Genomic DNA, 19,288 nt, shown 5'->3' with positions numbered 1-19,288 from the left:
GAATCGCTGATAAGATTGTTACACTCAGTGAATGTGAAGAAGAGCTACAGGATCTGTGGGGTGACATTAACAGTCTTATGAGTGCAGAATACAAATTGAGAGTAAACGAAAGGAAGGTGAAAGTAGTGAGGAGTAGCAGAAATAAGACTTGAGTTACACACAAAATCGAAACTAGTGATGACGATGTAGACAACGTGAAGGAATTCTGCCTCCTTGGAGGAAACTAACACATTAGAATAGAAAAATAACGAGGTAAAAATCAGATTAGCACAGGCAAACAGGGCGTTCTGGAGTGAAAGAAGTATGATAATATCAAAATAGGCCTTAATTTGAGAAAGTAATTTCTGATGACGTAGTTCCGGAACACAGCGATGTGTGGAAGCGAATCATTTGCTGTGCGGAAATCGGGTGAGAAGATAATTGAACCATCTGAGAAGTGTTGCTATAGAATGACGTTGAAAAGTAAGTAGACTAATACGGAATGAGGAAGTTCTCCGCAGAATCGGCGAAGAAATGAACAGATGGAAAACACTGAAAAGCTGAGAAGACGGGTGAGGAGGATATAAGTGCTAAGACACAAGGGGATACATTACGTGATACTAGAAGGAGCTGTAGAGGGTGAGGTTGTAGATGAAGAGAAAGATCGGAATAGTCCTAATAATAACTGAGGACGTAGGGTGCAACTGCTACTCTTAGATGAAGAGCTTGGGACGAGAGAAGAAAACGTCGCGGACAGCAAAGAATCACTCGTTGATGTCTATACGAACTTGCAAGTGGGATCGTGTGACAGTTTCAGTCGTTCAGTAACGTTCAGTAATACAGCAGTCTTATTTTCCACGAATGCTAGCTATGCGGGAGTTTTGTGAGGTTTGGAAGGTAGGAGATTGGTAGCGCACTAAAACTGCAGGGGCGGTCGTTAATCAAGCCTGGGTACATAACTATGTAAGAGCATCACTCGCGAAAGGCAAAGGTCATTGGTTCGGGTCTCGGTATGTTTCCTATTTTTAATCTACCAGATATCTTCAAGGTAAACTTGTGTTGGTGGGCCACCAACAGGGATACAATGGGCACGTTTCGTAACGGACAGTCCTCTTGCAGGTATATCAGAGAATCTTTCATCTTAGGATCTGGATCTACGGCACAGCTGAAGACATTACACGTGACATGCTGCAGCAAGTTTTGCAAGCTCGCATATTCGGTAAGAGTTATTTGAATGGATTGTTTGGGAGAGGAGACCAGGCAGCGAGGTCATCGGTTTCATAGGATTAGGTAAGGACGGGGAAGGAAGTCGGTCGTGCCCTTTCAGAGGAACCATCCCGGGATTTGCCTGGAGCGATTTAGGTAAATCACGGAAAACCTAAATCAGGTGAGAGTTATCTACAGATTAGTAATTGTCTGGGCATTCGGCCTGAAGACAAAGAGGCTAAGCCCTAGAGCTAAATTGCCTGACGGGAGAGTGAAGCACGCAGAAGTGCAAGAGTAAACGAAATTAAACTTCTTGAGTCGAGACGATGCGAGACGTTAAGTCAGAGGTTACCATGAACTTCGTAGTATTAGCAGACTTTCCTAAATGACGTTGCAACACCTCCGGCCGGAATGCTTGCAATCATTCGGTTTGGAAGGGTTTAACAAAGTTACTGTATCCTCTGCTCAGGCAACTTCGTAACTATTGTTTGATATCCAGGGTACCGGCGATGGGACGGAGTTAATGTCCTCGCTGGTCCAGTACATACACAATTGGGGAGCTATCTGTGGATCTTGATGATCATGGGATTACCTCAAAATGACCCCAGAAGATCATAAAGATACATGCCATGTGTAAACGAGCGTTATACGGTAGAAAAATGGCATCATGATATTCTCACATGAGTGGTAAGACACGGGAACACAGGATATCGATGATGTACCGTCGTGTCCTTGGAGTTCCTTCAGTCACTATCATATGCGACCATCAGTCACGCCCAGTGGCTCCCCACAACATGAGTCAAGCCTTTGACTTCCTAAATCTCTGGATGAATTGGACCTCTCCTCACCTTGCTGCCCCACTCACCGAGAATGATCAACCACGATAGCTCAGAACCGTGATTCATCGCTGAAAACAGCTCGTCGCCATTCATCAACGGTCAATGCTTCGAGGCATTGACAGCTCTCCAAACTCTGTCTTTTGAGTTGTGGTGGCATAGGCTTGGTTCTGTAATTCCCTAGCACGGCTGCTGCTGGTCTCTTACAAGTGGTATGGGATGACTCAGAATGTTGCATGGGGTGCGTTACTTGTTTTCGTATGGCAGACCCAGATGTGGAGGGGATACAATTTGCTTGGTGCACAATACAGCGATCCTCCCTTGTGCTGACCAGTCGCGGTCTTCAGAACCCTTCACGACGACTATGCCTGCTCTCATTTTACGCGCGGTCTGGTTTCAGTGCAATGTCAGATCCCAATGATAATTATTATACATTATAAAAAAGTTACAATGTGCTAAAACTCATAAACGAGTCCCGGTAGGGTCAAGGGAGATATATGTTGTGATAGCCCTCTATCCCTCATCCATGAAGGAGGTTCCCATTTTTACCTGAAAGGCATGTTTCTGAAAACATAAGGGCCGGGAAGATTCGTCCTGTAGAAATTTCTAGAACATTCCAGAACACTCGAGAGTATCCCAAAGCTTCCCACAACATTCCACAATGTTCCAGAATGTTTCATATGATCCTGGATGTTCTGGAAGATATCAGAATGTTCGAGAAAATCTCGGAATATGCTGGAGCATCCCAGGTCGTTGTGGAACATTCCATAATCCTCTAGAATGTTGTGGAATGTTCTGGAACATTATGGATCATTCGAAGAATTTTTGGTACGTTCTGGAATTAGCCACTGATTGTAGGGGTATATAAAGCAAGACCCGTCGTGAATTCTAACGTCAGTTTCTTGTCAGTGGAGAAGGAAGGAACCTAAAAAGTAGTGCAGTGAGTGAATGAAGACAAACAGTGAAGTTGTGAGTAGTCAAAGTGAGACAGTGACTGAATATAAATCGAAAATGAAGTTTGAAAAGTGTATAAAGTATTTTTAGTGTGTTTGTTAATAAAAAGATGATTTTATTTAGAATTTAGACAGTCCCAAAGGTAAAAGAAGAGATATTCTCATTTCTGAAGCAAAACAGCGAAAACAAAAAGAATAGCGTAAAAACGAAACAAACAAAGAGCGCGAAGCACGTTTACGCTCCCAACGAACGAGAATGAGCACAAAGAGCAGCAAAAAAACCGAAGAACAATGAATGAACTGCTTGATGAATGAATAATTGCGACACAATCTTACGATAAAAGACTGCAAACTCAAGCCAGCCATGAAAATATCACCCTACGAGAAGCGCGGACGAGGACAAGTACACAGTACAACCTAACAGATGGAGCATTCCACTACCACCCGAGGAAAGAATATAACAAATACAATCACGTCGTAATCGGAAAACGTCTGCCAATTTTGCAACACGAAAAAGTTCAGTAGGGAAACACCAGGATTCTGTTGCATGAATGGAAAAATTCAATTACCACGAGTGGAAGTACCTCCACAGGAAGTTTTATATGACCGGAGAAAGCCCAGAATCAAAACACTTTCTTGAAAGTATAAAAGAGTACTATGCCTGTTTTCAAACGACTTTTCCCTGTGTCATTTCCATCAACACTAACTGAGATGAAATCGATTACGTTTCTACCATCCAAGGACAAATCTATCACAACATGGGATCATTACAACTACCACCCAACGAAGACCATAAATTTCACCAACCTTCTTTTCATACGGTCTACTATACGAAGCTTTCTCTCGATTAGCCAATTTAAGAAATTTTACATATATATTCCGGATAAGAAAAAGAAAAACGTTTTTTACAAATATGTATTGTAAATAATTAGAATATGTTTTCAATACAATTTTTTTTACCCCTTATACTTTACAGTTTATACTTTTATTCCATCTACCACACAGTCTCACATCAACCCCCTGAGGGAAGTGGGGTACCCCACCTAATTCAATAATGTGTATGAAATCTTATGGGATTTAACTGCTAAGGTCATCAGTCGCTAAGCTTACACACTACTTAACCTAAATTATCCTAAGGACAAACACACACACACCCGTGGCCGGGGGAGGACTCGAACCTCCGCCGGGATCAGCCGCACAGTCCGTGACTGCAGCGCCCCAGACCGCTCGGCTGATCCCGCGCGGCCCCCACCTAGTACTTACTAATGCTGCCTGTGTTGTTTAATTCGCAATTTCCTTCAGAAGTGTATGCATGTCTGAATGACACTGCAAAGTAAGAGGCTAAGATTAGAAGGAATTTGTTGAACTATAAAAAATGAATTTATTTATTAAAAAAATTGCATTTATTGTAGTATAGATGTTGCATTATTTTCCACATAATTACCATTTACCTCGATACATTTCTTCACTTCATTTTTCACCTCGTCGTCATCGGCAGGTGTTCCTTCAATTTAGTGAACAGATTATAGGCAGTAGGTACGAGACCAGGGCTGCGAAAGTGATGTCTTAAAACATCCCAGCCAAACGAAGTCAACAATTCTTGTGGTGAATAATCTGTGCGTGGACGCGCGTTGTCACGAAAGAGACAGACTCCCGTTATTAGTATCCCGCGACAGTTTTTTTCCCTATGCCTCTGCGAACTTTCTTCATGGTCTCACAATATCTTTCAGCAATTATTGTTTCACCTCCTTCCAAAAAATCAAAGAGCAGAACCCCTTTTCTGTCCCAAAACACTGACACCACGATTTCCCTCGTTGTTTACTGAGCTGCTGAAGGAGAATAAGTATTGCGCCAAATCACTGATTGTCGTTTGCTCTCTGGGGTATGGTCACTATACAGTTGAGAAAATCCTCGCCTTCAGCCTCAAAACGGTCAAGAATTTCGCTAGCGGCACTGACTCTGACCATGTTGTGTGCTTCGGTAAGCATCTTGGTCACATATAATCCAGTCGATCAGTTACGACTTCATGAACAACAGTTCGTGCAATTCATGCAGATCGTCAGTTGTCGAACTGCGATCAGAGAGAACATGTTCTTCAATTTTCTGCACCACATCATCAGTCACAACAAGTGGCCTTCCACTTCTGTCTTCATCGTGCATTTCAATGCTTCCAAAATTGAAATTCCATACCCATTTCGTCACATGTTGGGGGGACGTCTTTTCAATAAACTGAAGTAATATCGCGACGAACCGCAGCGGCGTTCATACTCTTAGCATTTCGGTAGCGAATTATAGAGCGCGCTCCGGACTTGGTGGAAGCCGCAATGAGAATACTCGTTTTTAACAGTCACCACAACACTGGTCGCCGAGCTACTGTCTGTTGGGGATGCTCGTTCCTTTCGCTGGCTTCCCGGTACACGGCAGTGGTACCAACATCCCCCACGGACGTTCCACGCTAAAACTGTAAGCCTTGTAACCTTAGTTTCCGGATAACCCTTGTACATTAGACGAACACAGACACTGAATTTACTATTTCATGCCCAGTAATTGGGCTTTGACTTTAATCGTACCTCTCTTCCTGTACGGTACTCACACTACGCATGTGCGTACAAGATGCAGACGAGACCCCTGACGCATGGAAGTTTGGGTCGGTCTGGGGAGCGTGCTCGGCTGGGCGAGGCATTCAAGGTGACCGCTCGCAACAAACTCCGCTCATAGGTAGCACACCACGCCTAGTACACTTCCACAGCGGAGCTGGGGAGCCACAGCAGAGCTACGACACCTGAAGATGGGCTTATACACTAGTGGGAATTAAAATTGCTACACCACGAATATGACGTGCTACAGACGCGAATTTTCTCCGACAGTTAGAAGATGCTGTTACATGGAAATGGGTAGCTCTTCAGAGCATTCAGACAAGGTTGGCGCCGGTGGCGACACCTACAAAGTGCTAACAAGAGGAAAGTTTCCGAACGATTTCTTATACACAAACAGCAGGTGACCGCTATTGCCTGGTGAAACGTTGTTGTCATGCCTCGTGTAAGGAGGAGAAATACGTACCATCCCGTTTCCGACTTGATAAAGGTCGGATTGTAGTCTATCGCGATTGCGGTCTATCGTATCGCGACACTTCTGCTCGCGTTGGTCGAGATGCAATGACTGTTAGCAGAATATGGAATAGATGGCTTCAGGAGGGTAATACGGAACGCCGTGCTGGATCCCAACGTCCTCGTATCACTATCAGTCGAGATGACAGGCATGTTATCCGCATTGCTGTAACGGATCGTGCAGCCATGTCTCGATCCCTGAGTCAACAGATGGGAACGTTTGCAAGACAACAACCATCTGCACGAACAGTTCGACGACGTTTTCAGCAGCATGGACTATCAGCACGGAGACCATGGATGCGGTTACCCTTGACGCTGCATCAGAGACAGGAGCCCCTGCGATGGTGTACTCAACGACGAACCTGGGTGCACGAATGGCAAAACGTCATTTTTGGATGAATCCAGGTTCTGTTTACAGCATCATGATGGTCGCATCCGTGTTTAGCGACATCACGGTGAACGCAAATTGGAAGCGTGTATTCGTCATCGCCATACTGGCGTATCATCCCGCGTGATGGTGTGGCTGCCATTGGTTGTGATACGACCCGTGGGTCTACCCTTCATTCGATCCCTGCGAAACACTAAATTTCAGCAGGATAGTGCACGACTGCATGTTGCAGGTTCTGTAAGGGACTTAATGGATACAGAAAATGTTCGGCTGCTGCCCTGGCTCGTTTAAAAAAATTGTGCATTTCTGTATGACTGACCCTCGTATACAAAGAGAAATTTAAATGAAGGAAGACCTGCACAGGATCGGTGCTTGCTGTTGTTGACCGTCAACATAAACAAATGCGCATGAAGGAAAAACCAGTCATCGTGTGATTACAGAATGATTGCAGAATAATGACTAGAATCATACACTTCTATTAAATATCTGGGAATGTGTGTATCAAGCAAGCGTAATGATCACTTAAAACGAATTGCAAGTAAGGCAGACACCAGACTGGGGTTCATTGGAAGAATCTTGCCACAATGAGATAGCTCACAAAACTCTCGTTCGACAGATAAGTGAATGTTGATCATTAGCCTGGGATCCATAACAAATTTGATTGATAGAAGAATTGGAGACGATCCAAAGAAGAGTAGAGCGTTTCGTTACAGGTTCATCTAGTAAGCACAAAAGCATCTCGGAAATGCTCAGCCAACTCCATCGGCAGACGTTGCAAAAGAGGCTGTGCTTTACTACAAAAATTCCGTGATTGTAGATTCGTAGCTGAGTCAAATGTCAAATGTGTGTGAAATCTTATAGGACTTAATTGCTAAGGTCATCAGTCCCTAAGTTTACACACTACTTAACCTAAATTATCCTAAGGACAAACACATACACCCATGCCCGAGGGAGGACTCGAACCTCCTCCGGGACCAGCCGCACAGCCTATGACTTCAGCGCCTCAGGGTGCTCGGCTAATCCCGCGTGGCCCGTAGCTGAGTCAACCAGTGTATTGCTTCCCCATCATCATCAATCCACTTTGGCCTCGGTCTTCCTGCGTGTCTTCAGGCGATAGGTCTTCCGGTAGTAGGTCTTTCCGAATTCTTGTGTTATCCATTTCTTCCTTCGTATACCTGCCGGAGAGACCATCAAGGCAAAATTGGAGAAAATCCATCTCGCACGATACTTACCGAAAATCGTTCTTACAGTGAACGGTTCGTGACTATAACTGAAAAGGGAAACGTGGCTGTGATATACAAAGTACCCTCCACCAGAGACCATAAATTGGCTTGTGATGGACTATTGTAAATATTGTGAGCGTGTGTGTGCTATTCTGTCATTCTGCACAACGCATTAATCTGGAGCTTTACCCTGTGGCTCCAGCAAGATGCAATTTCCACACTCACACTGCTACAGAAGTCAGCCAGATGCTCCTAACGTTCTAAAGAGAAATGCCTGAAAAACTTTCAGCAATAAATAGCTTATGGAGTCGTCCGCTGTAAGGAAATGACACAAAAATTCGCAAAATTTCTTATGTAACTAGTGCCATACTTGGGTACTGGAGAAGTGCTAGTTAGTGTAAGAGAAACATGAAACTAACGAATATTATTATTTATTTTGCAAAATTTCTGAGGAATAACAATGGCACTTTTAGTTATGAACTAAACAAGTTATTTCTGGGTTCTTTTCAGAATGTGAAGTTACCTCTTAAGGATAGGATTCGCTAATGAAATTTCTATACAAAGTTTAAAATTGTTATTTACTTGGCAGAATGGCTGAGAGCCGAGCCTACGCAACTTGATAAATTATCCCTTAGAATGTTGCTAAGTACGGTCGATTCTGTCGCGTATGAAGTGCAGTGAAGTGTATTGTTGTAGAGGAAATATCGGGCTTGCAAGAGCTGTAGCGCACAATACCGTAAGCTGCGATGACTGCTGTCTGCGCCGCTCGCTGCTGACAAATAAGATAACTCTCGTTATATCTGTATTGACCTTTGCCAATCAAACTCTCCCTATGCCTTAATGACGTCAAGGACTCCTATTCGTCCCTAGTCTTAGTATTGGCGTGGTACACCGGTCAGAGAACCAGTCCACCATGATGCCACTCAAAAATTCGCTCACAGGAATTTAACTATAACTCTGTCCGTTCACATCGCACAGTAAGTGTGGCAGCCAACACAGTGAACAATTTTTAATCGCAAGGACTCAATATAGAGTTTCACTCCGATTCGCTCTTGACAGAAGTGCTCTCCCAGTTAAGTACTGAGGAGAGACTTGTTGCTCACTCTTTGAGTACACGTATGAGCGCACACGCTCTCGTTACGTGTTCTCGCGCCCAGAGCGACAACGGAACGGCCCCTCTCCACACCAGACGTAAAGGGGTATATCTTTTGGTCTCTTCCATTACTCCTTCAGCTCAAGGAATATCGTCTGCCAATCAGAATTGCTCTTCTAACACGGGAGAATGACGTTTCGATTAAGGCAAACCGTCCGGAAATCTATAGCATCGGCGTTTGGCGTTTGCTGTCTCCCTGTGTAAATCTCTGAAACTGTATGCTATGTTTGTAAGGAATGCATAGGCTTGGCGCTCCCACCCAAAGTAGCGGAATTTACTTTTAAGCCGAACACGGGCTCTTTCTTCCTTTCACTCGGGCAAACGCTTTCCGCTCCACGGGCGGCCGAGGTTGACTCGTCCTCTGAAGGGACTGGCGTGTGGTCTGCCTCTTGTAACACCTCCATTTATTATCCCGTCCTGATCTGATCGAATAGCAGCACAATATTTATTATTAACATGACCGTGAACCTAATGGGGTTGGTAATCAGAATTGACTGCTACGGAAGTTGTTACTTTCCAGTTCGCCCTGTTCAATACTATAATACTGAATGTCTGGTAATAAGGAACACCAACACAGTTTTACTAATTATGAACTTATATTCACCTAAAAAAAACACAAAAAGGAGACAGCCACTGCCTTCATCATACATATGTAATTGCAGCTAGTCTCAGCACAGGCTCTCTTCATTTTCCATTATTACACACTAATCCATCACTGTATCCAACACTGCAATCCAAGGTTAGGCCGGCGCGGTAGATGCGAAACCAAATATCAGCACTAGTAACGTCACTGATCACTTTCATAATGATACTTCTTCACTTTCTCGGTATTAATCTATTGTTTAGGGGTCTAACCACGGCGATGGTGACACCTTTCACGTTTAAAGATCCTGTATTTCAACAATGGCCTTCACACACATATACCCGCCACACCACACTGGCGCATCACCACTCGATCTCTCAACACGTCACAATCGATTGTTCTCCCTATCGACTTGTGCCAAGTGCAAAGTTATAGTAAGGGCCTACGGACCCCTTACATTCTCTCGAACTAAAGGCTCCTGTGACCATCATGTCGGGAATGTATGTATGTATGCCAGCCTCGAGTATTTCAACCACGGTGCGCTTACTTGTTATTTAACTATCGTTGACATGAATTCATACAGCATTGACTTTATCTTATCGAGTTTGGGTTCGAATGAAGCGTCTTGATGTGCGGAATATGATTGTGAGGGCGGAATATGTAAGCAATGAAGGTGAGGAGACCACGACGTCTTGCAATATGCATGTATTCTCTGTAATCAGAGACAGAATCAGCACCCGAAATACGACAGCCTTCGGTGTTGACGTAAGAAGCCTATACGTTAGGGCGGGTACAGTAATCGGACACCTCGGTGCAACAGAGAGGACTGGAAGGGCAAGTGGTGTTCGGGCACACGCTGGAGACTGGAGTCTGGGGTCTGGAGCGGGGCTGGAGCCGAGAGTCGCGTCGCGGCGGCGGCCAGCCCGGCTGCCTGGAGTGCGGAGCAAACACTCCAGCCGGGGGCAGCGAAAACAGAGGTGGGGCAAACAGCGCAGCGCGGGCGGACAAAGGCTTTCAGCCGTGGAGAGCCCCCTCTTCTGCCGCTGCCGCCGCCGCCGTGTTCGCGGCATCTGTCAATAGAGCGCTCCACCGGCGTGTCTTCCGGAACAGTCTGCGCGCCCCTTCCGGGTGCTAACGGCTACATCGACGTCGAGTCGACGTCAAATAGTATTTTACCGCGCACCTGGAAAAAGCAATCCAACGAGACAAGGTAATGCAAAGCTACTGCTTCAGTGTATTTTAAAGCAGTCGAGAGGTGACTGGAGGAAAAAGCACACATTCTTAGACATGGGTAAACGACAACGGCATTTTTTTTAAAAAAATCATGAAAGTTTGATTAAACGTTACGTCAAGGGAACATTCGCGCACCGGAGATCATCGCCATCAGTTCTGTGTGTATGCCGTCGTGTTACTGTTTTAGTGTTTTCACTGCACCACGCTCCATCGTTCACGTCCGTTACCTCACAAAGGAACCTCCCCATTGCACCCCCCTCAGATTTAGCTATAAGTTGGCACAATCGATAGGCCTTGAAAAACTGAACATAGATCAATCGAGAAAACAGGAAGAAGTTGTATGGAACTATGAAAAAAATAAGCAAAATATACAAACTGAGTAGTCCAGAAGCAAGATAGGCAACATCAAGGAGAGTGTGAGGTCAGAGACGCTGTGGCGCTGTGGTTAACGTGAGCAGATGCAGATCGATAGGTGCTTGGTTCAAGTCATCTCTTGAGCGAAAAGTTTAATTTTTTATTTTCAGACAGTTATTATCTGTCCGTCCGTCCGTCCAATGCGAGGTAACTCCGCCGTAGAATGGGGACGTTACACCTAAACTAACATCCAAACAAAACATAAGTTTTGACAGCGCACAGGGAAAATTGTGCGACTGTGAAACTGTTGCATTCATTTGTTGCAGTTTACGTGACAAACTCTTATGCTTTCATCACTGTTTTGGGAGTAATTATCACATCCGCAAGAAAACGTAAATCGGTCAAGGTAGAAGATTCTTTTTACCCATTCGCCAAGTGTACAAGTTAGGTGGGTCGACAACATATTCCTGTCATGTGACGCACATGCTGTCACCAGTGTCATATAGAATATATCAGACGTGTTTTCCTGTGGAGGAATCGGTTGACCTATGACCTTGCGATCAAATGTTTTCGGTTCCCATTGGAGAGGCACGTCCTTTCGTCTACTAATCCCACGGTTTTGCGGTGCGGTCGCAAAACGCAGACACTAAACTTATTGCAGTGAACAGAGACGTCAATGAACGAACGGACAGATCATAACTTTGCGAAAATAAAGAAATAAAATTTTTCACTCGAAGGAAGACTTGACCCAAGGACCTCTTCCTCTGAAGCTGCTCACGCTAACCACGGGACCACGGCGTTCCTGGCCGCGTATTGTCCTTGATGTTGCATGTCTTGCGCATGGACTACTCAGGTATATTTAGCTTATTTTTTGATAGTTCTACACAACTTCTACCTGTTTTCTCGATTGATCTGTGTTCAGTTTTTCAAGGCCTATCCACTGTGCCAACTTATAACTAAATCTGAGGGGGGTGCGATGGGGAGGTTCCCGTGTCAGTCATTAGTGTTCGTGTACAGTGCTGACCGTTTTTTTATTTTTTTTACTACACCTGTGCACGGCTCTCTGTTTTTTACTCATGTGTCTACTGTTTTTTGTCCTCCATTATGTTATGTTTTTCTGTGTCTTCATTGTTTCTATTTGTACTGACTGTGGCCGAAGAGCGGCGTTAAATTGCCGCTGTCGGCCCACCTTTTGTATAAGGTGTCTAAATAACAATAACGAGGGCATTCCTCAAAAGAGATAAAACATAACACTGAACCACAAACGAACACATACGACCCATAGTGAAGAGTCAGATTGTGTGTTTATCGTACAGTTTTATTACATTTTACATCTTTTTCAGTGCCTGTCTTGGGTGCAAGAATTTTTGTGTTTTATGTAGTAGCTTAGCAAGACAGATACGAGGGCGTGCTGAAACATGATGCTTACGAATTTTTAATGTCAAAACTCTAAAAACTTTTCAGATGAAACAAACGTCATTAACGTTCTACACATGTATTATTACGGGGTTAAGCTATAGGTAAGGACGAGGAATATACCACATGTACAAGAACCAACAGGGAACAGTGGGATTGGAAGACCAAGGACGAGATGCTCGTATTAAAAAGGATATAAAGCAGGAATACTCTCTTTCGCCTCTACTATTCGGTTCATACATCGCAGAAACTATGACGGAAATAAAAGAAAAGTTCATGAGCGGGATTAAATTTCAAGGTTAAAGGATATCAAGTATAAGATTCACTCCTGACAGTGATGTCCTCCATCAAACTGAAGAGGTATTACCCGATGTTTTGAGTGGAACGAACAGTCTAATAAGTGCAGAATACTGACTGAGAGTAAATCAAAGAAAACGAAAGTGACGGGAAATTGCAGAAATGAGTAGAGCGAGAAACCCAACATGAGGATTGAGAATGTAGATGAAGTTATCGAATTCTGCTACTAAGTAGCGAAATAATGCTTGATGGATGGAGTATGGAGGACATAAATAACATACTAGCACTGGCAAGAGGGATATTGCTGATCGAAAGAAGTCTACTGGTGTCAAACATAGGCCTTAAACTCAGGAATAAATTTACATCGGCTGTTGGAAAACCGGCACAGAGGAGAGTCGAAACGTTTGATATGTGGTGTGACAGAAGAATGTTGAAAATTATGTGAATTGGTGAGGTATGTAACACGGAGATTCTCCGCAAAATCGGGAAGGAAAGTATTATATTCAGGGTGGTCAGAAAATGTCTGAAACGCTTGTCGTGATGTTGTAGGGCAAATTGTACTGAGACATAAATGTTAAGAAAAAATGCGATACTTTGCGCCGTTTTCGGGTAATTTTGCACTGAAGTTATCCAATGAGATCGTCGGGCTCGTAAATTCAAGTTTCAGCTAACGAGACAGAGCATTCGTTGGGCAATACCGAAAATGGCAGGCCACTTGAGTGTGAGCGCTAAATACCTCGGAGCAACGTATCGAATTTTTTTCTTAACATTTATGTCTCAGTACAGCCTGCCCTGTAACATCCCTGCAAGCATTTCACACATTTTCTGAACACCCTGTACTGATTAGAAGAAGGGACAAGCTGATAGGACATGTGTTAAGACATTAGAAATAACTTCCATGATACTACAGAGAACTTCGGAGGGTGAAAAGAAGACAGAGACAGGTCAATTGCTACTCCGAGATGGTAAGGTTGGCACAGAAGAAGAATTCGTAGCGGACTGCATCAAACCAGTCAGAAAACTGATAACTCACAAAAAACGTAGTCACCCTGGTGAGAAAACCATTACGAGAGAGAACAGTTTGTTGATACCGTCACTGTTCTATGTTCGGTAACAGCGCCACACTCTCACCTCTGCCTGCACCGGTTTTGGAAGCAGATGAAATTCAGATGGGGCCAAGTCGAGACTGTGTCGAAGATGATGGATGACAGTGAACCCAAGGTGTCGGATTGTTGCAGATGTTGTAGTGCTCGTGTGTGATCTGGTATTGTCGTGTTGAAGGAGACATTACAGACGAACTTACTGAACATCTGTATGTACATCTAAATTACTATGCTGCAGGTAACAGTCAAGTGCCTGGCAGAGGTTTCTTCAAACCACCTTTACACTGCCTACCATTCTACATCACCGAAGAATGAACCCGTAAATGTTTCTGATTTCTCTTATTTTATTATGATGATCTTTTCTCCCTGCGTAGGTTGGCAACACTAAAGTATTTTAACATTCAGAGGCGAAACTTGAATGAAATTTCGTGAAATGATCTCGCCGCATCCATGTCCGAGGCAGGATTAGAACCTGCGACGGTAACAGTAACGTGGTTCCGGACTGAAGCTCCTAGTACCGCTCGGCCACAGCGGCCAGCCCTATTGCTTCGTTCGGAGCACGAACGGAACAACGTCGTGCATTACCTACAACGAACAATAGTCACCGTACGCAGTTTTCATTCTTCTATGGATTTGAAAAGGAGGTGCTTTTGCTTTTGTTACAAACTCGATTACAGCATGCAGTTTCCCATGCGCCGGCTTAGTTACATTACACACCGCCATGTTACATGCTACAATTCGGAGCCACCTAGCGGCAAAGGGTTGCAACTGCGTCAGTCAAGCGAAAAATTCGCCTGAGTAATAGGCATGATATGTAGTATCTCAATCGATATTTAGAACAGAATAAAGAAACACATCACAGAAAGTTTTGCATCACCAAGGTTCCTAGAAGATAGACGTTGGCTGTGGATATTATATCACAGACACAGTCCCTTTGACTGTTGACAGATGTCTCTAAGCCCGCCCAAAGATGTAAGCAACCATGCATGAGCAGCGCCTATTAGACGGAGGGGGTCCAACAACCCCTCACTTCCAGTCATTCCACCAAGAAAGAGGTACCCGGGTCATTTGTCTGTAGTTCAACCATGACTAGACCGTCAATACCGCGGTTCGATCGCGTCCGCATTGTTACTTTCTGCCAGGAAGGGCTCTCAACAAAGGGAAGTGTCCAGGCGTATCGGAGTGAACCAAAGCAATGTTGTTCGGACGTGGAGGAGACACAGAGAGACAGGAAATGTCGGTGACATGCCTTGCCCAGACCACCCAAGGGCTATTACTGCAGTGGACGACCGCTACCTACGGATTATCGGTCGGAGGAACCTAGATACCAACGCTACCACTTTGAATAATGCTTTTCGTGCAGCCACAGGTCGTCGCGTTACGATTCAAACTGTGCGTAATAGGCTCCATGTTGCGAAACTTCACTCCCGGTGTCCATGGCGATGTCCATCTTCGCAACCACGACACCATGCAGTGCGGTTCAGATGGGTCAAATAACTTGCCGAATGGACCGCAGAGGATTGGGATCACGTTCTGTTCACCAATGAGTGTCGCATATGCTTTCAATCAGACACTCGTCGGAGACGTGTTTGGAGGCAACCCGATCAGGCTGAATGCCTTAGACACACTGTCCAGCGAGTGCAGCAACGAGGAGGTTCCCTGCTGTTTAGGGGTGGCATTATTTGGGACCGACATAAGTGGTCATGGAAGGCGCCGTAACAGCTGTACGATACATGAACGCCATCCTCCGACCGATAGTGCAACCAGATCGGCAGCATATTGGGGAGGCATTCGTCTTCATGCACGACAATTCCCGCTCCGATCGTGCACATCTTGTGAATGACGTCCTTCAGGATAACGACGTAGCTCGACAAGAGTGGCCAGCATGTTCTCCAGGCATGAACCCTATGGGACATGGCAGAGATAGTTTGAAAAGGACTGTTTATGGACGACGCGACCTACCAACCAGTCTGAGTGATCTACGTCCAATCGCCGTTGAGGAGTGGGAAAATCTGGACCAACAGCGCCTTGATGAATTTTTGTATAGTATGGTACGACGAATACAGGCATGCATTAATGCAAGAGGGCGTGCTACTGGGTATCAGAGGTACCGTGTGTACAACAATCTGGACCACCACCTCTGAAGATGTCGCTTTTTGGTGATACAACATGCAATGTGTGGCTTTCATGAGCCCTAAAAAGGGCAGAAATGATGTTTATGTTGCTCTCTATGCCAATTTTCTGTACAGATTCCGGAAGTCTAGGAACCGAGGTGATGCAAAACCTTTTTGATGTGTGTGTTACATAAGAGAATTTTTTTTTTTTTTTTTTTTTTTTTTACGTGCTGATACCAAACTTCTGCATACCGGCCTTGTGCGTTATGACTCAATTTTCAATGCTACATTTATTTTCATTAAATTGGCGTTGTGGTAAGATCTATAACTAAGTCCACAGCCAATCACGGTGAAGCGCATGGCAGAGAATAGTTCCTCATGCACCAGTTATTACCGCTCATTGTCGTTACATTCACGGATGAATAACAGGAAGTATCACTGCGTAAATGCCTCCGGACGCCCTATAATTAATCTAATTTAATCCTCAAAGATCCCTACGCGAACAACAGATAGAGGGTTACAGTGTATTCCTACAGTTATTATTTAAATCCGCTACTTGAAGCTTTGTAAGGAGGCTCCCTTGGGATAGTCTATCTTCAAATGTAGAAGATTGGTTGGCTATGCCTAGTATTCTACCAATAAACCGAAGCCTGAGGCAATGTGATTGTTCCATTTCATATCGCTACGTAGTGTTTCACCGAGTTATTTGTTTGACATGACAGAGTCCAGCTGTGACTCTTTGATATTGTAGTCATAGGAAACTATCCTTCTTCCTTTCACGAAATTAACAAGCCTTCTTTTTTGAATATTTGAAGCGAGCTGCCAGTCTTTGCACCAGTTTGAAATCTTGTCAATTCCTACAGATTTTTACAGAATAGTCTGCGAGTACTACTGATAATGTCTGCGCCGTTTGTAATATACAATATGATCGGCCAGAGTCCCAACACACTTCCTTGGGACACACCCAAAGTTATTCCATTATGTTGGTGATACCGCGCGGAGTGGCCGCGTGGTTTGAGGCACCATGTCACGGTTTGTTTGCCCCCCCCTCCCCTTCCCACTTAGGTTCGTGTCCACCATCGGTGTGTGTGTTGTTCTTAGCATAAGTTAGTTTAAGACAGTTTAAAGTCGTGTGTGTGTCTAGGAACCGACGACTTCAGCAGTTTGGTCCCTTTGGAATTCACACACATTTGAACATTTCTTATATCGGTTCCTCTCAGTGCAACATAACATGCTGCGACATTCCTACCAATAGAATCTCAGTCCATTGAAACATTATGCGTAATGCCCCGTACGATGGTACTTTCGATAGTAAACATAGATGTAGTACTGGCTCAAACAGTTTTGAAAATCGACAAATACTCCCTATTTCCGTTTCCATCTGCGACTTTCAGGATGACTTGAGACAAAAGTGCGAGATGTTTTTCACGTGACCGGTATTTCCGGAATCCACCTTGACTGGTAAGGAATTGGTGATTCTGTTCCAGATGCCTCATTACGTTTGATCTAAGAATATGCTCGAAGATTCCGCAACACGTGTTTCTCGGGTATTTTGGACGGTTGTTTCATAAATCGCTTCTGCTACTCTTCTTGCAGACAGGTGTGACCTGGGCTTCGTTCTCATTACTGGGCACATTTTTTTGTTCGAACGGTTTTGTAGTAGATTGTAGCTACAAGCTAATATGTTAGATAATTGATTGTAGAATTTCAGAAAGATTATATGCACCCTTCAAGTCTGTCCACCGACTTATCAGACTGCGAACAAAAGGATAAAATCAGTACGAAAATAGATTGTAGTGTATGTGCACGACCAATGTCGCAAAAGTTTTTGTTGAAAGATAATTCCACATTATGGTCACAGTTGTTTATTTTTTACAATTATTAATTTTTCAAGCGCTCACTCATATCATCGATATTTTACAGTCGCCCTACGTGGGTCTACAAAGTAAGTCTTACCGATAGACCTAAATCTATAACTGCTATAGTAGTAGGATTGAACTGAAAGACCTACAGTGTATGCGCCCACAAAGGATGACTGTGTAAAATTGCTGGGATACGGGCAGGCACTAGATCTTCACAAAAGTCACCACTTTGTGGTATCGGTATGTGTGGGTCTGATAACATTTTGATTGTAGTTGTGCAACATCTGATAGTAGTGTTACAAATACAGTAAAAAAAAAAGACACACCACGACAGAGTTTTGAAAATTGGTCACAAACTGCTGTTCATACAGGTATCGTTGCAATCTGCAAAACTGTAAACGCTGGCGGCCCATGGATGAATGTGTGACGCTGCCACGCAGTTTCACCACGCAGCTACCTAGGACATTCCGAGTACTCGGTTGGACAGTTACTGTTTATCGCAGACCGGTGCGTCCACAATATAATCAAATATTCAAATGTGTGTGGAATCTTATGGGACTTAACTGCTAAGGTCATCAGTCCCTAAGCTTACACTAACTTAACCTAAATTATCCTAAGGACAAACACACACACCCATGCCCGAGTAAGGACTCGAACCTCCGCTGGGACTAGTCGCAACAATATAGACAGATATTAGTATTTGAGATAGGGCCCGTAACTGGGCTCAAAAAAGGCGATTGGAGTAGTCGCAGAATTGCTCGACAATGAATAGGAGCGTTGCCACTGTTCGATGACGTTGGCACGAATGGCCAAACAGAGCGTCAAGAAGCAATCGGTTGACCTGGAGAGACGACGTAACGTGAATACCAAGCAGTCTTCAGAGAGACGATCAGAACCTCCAATTGCCCATTATCATCGATCCGACGTGCAACTTTTGCTCCAGTGACCACAAGAACCATGGGCAGTGCACGGCTCGCGGTCGTACCGTTTATTGCTCGTCATCTTGTTTTTGTGGTTCTGTCGCCTCGTTTTTTTCTTTTAATTCGATTTACTGGCGTCACTAGGTTGCCGGTTTGCTTGCCCGTGAGTGGCAGCAGCAGCGCTTATCGATCAGTGCACTGTCGTACCATATCTGGAGCGACCGCTAGTATTCCCGGGTTGTCGTGTATCGGGAGTTCAGTCCGGACGCAGCAGCAGTGAAGTCGCAGACGGAGCGCCAGTGAGGTGCGGACAGCCAGTGCTCGCCTACCGCTGGCGACTCACATGAACTGTTCAACGGAAGGAGACTTGAGCGGGACGACAATTGGTCGTCACTTGGACATTTTGCCGGAGGTGGGTAGGTTCCTTTCTTGTGCAGAGATGTCATGGCCAATGGGCAAGAGTTACCTCTGCATGGACGGGTCCGAGCCAGGGTACCCAGGTCGCCGTGTCTCCGAGTTCTGGACGGACATGTAGATGAGGCAGGTTGGAGCTGCAGTCAC

At 44.6% G+C, this 19,288-nt stretch overlaps 1 long non-coding RNA gene across 1 annotated transcript in view; it reads right to left on the bottom strand.

Moving 5' to 3' along the window:
* LOC126278470 (uncharacterized) overlaps window positions 1-19,288 on the bottom strand; it is a 1,538,296-nt gene that overhangs the window by 963,475 nt on the left and 555,533 nt on the right. The gene's annotated exons all lie outside the window — the stretch shown is intronic.

The sequence above is a fragment of the Schistocerca gregaria genome, chromosome 6, assembly GCF_023897955.1.
Source record: "Schistocerca gregaria isolate iqSchGreg1 chromosome 6, iqSchGreg1.2, whole genome shotgun sequence".
Taxonomy (NCBI): domain Eukaryota; kingdom Metazoa; phylum Arthropoda; class Insecta; order Orthoptera; family Acrididae; genus Schistocerca; species Schistocerca gregaria.
This window is presented reverse-complemented; position numbering and strand designations above follow the sequence as displayed.